Here is a 2,713-nt window from a genome sequence, read left to right as displayed (position 1 = left end):
CACACACACACACACACTTGTTTTTATATCTTAGTGAGGACATCAAATTGACATAATGCTTTCCCTACCCACTTACCCTAACCATCAAAAATGATGGACATTTAGTCCCCACGAGGAAATGTTGGTCCCCACAAGCATAGCAACATTCCAATTTTTGGTCCTCACAAAGATATCTAAACATGGTACACACACACACGTCACTTTGCCCTGTTTGGCTGTGTGCTAGGTTGATTTCTATTCATATTTATCTGGCCTATCAGCTTAGCACAGAGGAAACGGTAAAACGGTCTGTGACCCTGGAGAACAGCCAGACTTTTCCTGTCTTTGTTCCAAATTGTCTGTCATCATACTTCAGTCATCATCATGTGAAATCACAGTGAGAATTTTACAGAAGACGAAAGAGGAAGGAAAAAAATAAACTTAGTTCTATTTCTTCAAAACCCATTAGTCTCTGTTAATCATGAGGCAGCTTCCTTTTTTCCACGCATCTTAAGTCTTAAGTCAACTCTGAGCAATTACATATCACTGAAACTAAATTAAATGAATTTGTATCAGCAGGCTTTCCTCTTCACAACAGCAGCTTTTTTTTTCTGTGAGCGAGTAAATGGAAACAAACTGTCTTCTGTGGACTGAGACAGAAAGGCCATCCAACATCGCACCCTAGGCCTGGTGTGACCCTGCATTTTTATGTGAGCATAGTATTCAAAATTCAGCTGTTTTCAGCTTTGTTGAAATGATAATGACAGAAATGGGGCAATCGTGGCTCAAAGAGTTGTCAGTTTGTCTTGTTGCCGGTTCGAGCCCCTGCTTGGACAGTCTGGGTCGTTGTGTCCTTGGGCAAGACACTTCACCTGCCGCCTACTGGTGTTAGCCAGAGGGGCCGATAGCGTGATATGGCAGCCTCGCTTCTGTCAGTCTGCCCCAGGGCAGCTGTGGCTACAACTGTAGCTTGCCTCCACCAGTATGTGCTTTGAGGGCCCCAAAAAGCGCTATATAAATGCAATCCATTATTTTTATTAAATGGCCGAGGGGCTCTGGTCACTGATCACAGAACAGTGATTCCATATGCAGTTGCTTCAATCAGTACAAGGGTCATGCAGACTAACATTGTTTGCTATCTTGGCACAAAGAACAATCTTGTCTGTCATGTAGAATAAAATGATCAGTGTTTGACATATTACTGGTCATGACATCCTACAATCTAGAAAGAATGATGACTATTAGAGAATTACAAGCCAGGGAACAGCGCTGTTAGTGGGTGAGCAGACAGATGAGGAAATAAAATGATTCCAAATCTAAACCGAAGTTTGAGTTTCAAAATCACAAAGGAGAATTTCAACAAAGCCACGAGGAAGATGACACACCAGGGGGTTACTGGAAGCAGTGGCAAGAGCAAGAGTAAGCACTTAGAAGCCAAGCAAAACATGGAGGTAAGAGAACACAGGACTGAGACAGGATTCAGCTGGGAGACATGACATGCTGAATGAATTATCATAGATTTAGGTAGTTTTAGACAGACAGCGGATGGAGTTATGATTTCTTCAATTACATAGGGGCTCTAAAGAGATGTCATTGATGACAACCAAACATGTTGATCTAAATGAAAACAGGTGTCCCCCATCAATCTGCCAGTTTCTTATGTCGTTCAGCTGTCTCAAGAAACACACCCTTGGCCTCGTCCCATGCTTTCCTGAGCTGTTAACAGAGGGGGATGGGTGAGGTGGGAACAACCCAGTGCACTACAGCTTTTATTTGTTTCGAGCTCTGTCTTCATCTGCCCACTCGCAAGGAGGTAGCCCAGTAAAGAACCTGACATTTCTTTGCATTAACTTCCTCACATTTTTCTGGTGATCAACTGGGTCTTTAGTAACTTTAAGTTATACATATCAGCTTCCACCTATCTTTACACCAGCTTTCTTCTCATTGGTTACCCCTGACAAACAAACATTCGATCGTCAGGTGGGTGGGGCTACTGTGTTCACAGGCAGAGCTGTCTTTTTAAATTTTTTAAAACCTCAAATAGAAGAAAATTAGAAACCCAGAAGATGTGTGAGGTCATGCTTATATATTTTATATATTTATTTACTTATTTTTAGGTTGTGACTTCTAGGACTCGGTGATAATGTGATTCTCTGCAGGTGTGCTCATGTGCTAGACAGTAAAGTCTAAAAAAGTAAAGTAAACCTTGGAGACAGGCTGCTAGGGATTATTATACTCTACCTACATTAAACCACCTTTCTTTGAACAACGTTTCCTTAGGCTAAAGATAATAAAAGAAGAGTTAATCCTTGTGAACACTAAAGCTCATTCCACCGGAGTATTGTCGTCCACTCCAGTGTTGCTACAGCCTGTTATGTGTTCTGTGAGGTGTCAACTGATAGCTCTAAGCGCTGTTGCACTACCAGTTGTCATTCCTCCTAAGCGAGTGCTTTTTCATATTTCAGTGGTGTAAAATTAGTCTAGAAATGTTTACAAAAGCATATGGTATGATCCATGAACATAAACTAAGATTTACAAATCTGCACAATGATTTGCGTGTTTTGACTTCTCACAAATGCATTTGCCAACCCACACACAAATACACAGCAACCTGAACACAGGTAAAATTATTTTGCAAATGCATAAATAGAAATTGTTACGGATTCAAATATTGGGGATGGATACAAGAGGAAAAACCACAATAACAACACTGGTCCGGCCGGGTTAAGTCAAA

The sequence above is a fragment of the Haplochromis burtoni genome, unplaced genomic scaffold (assembly GCF_018398535.1).
Source record: "Haplochromis burtoni strain Fernald_Lab_line unplaced genomic scaffold, NCSU_Asbu1 Contig_46, whole genome shotgun sequence".
NCBI classification, from domain to species: domain Eukaryota; kingdom Metazoa; phylum Chordata; class Actinopteri; order Cichliformes; family Cichlidae; genus Haplochromis; species Haplochromis burtoni.
Note: the sequence above shows the minus strand (reverse complement) of the source record.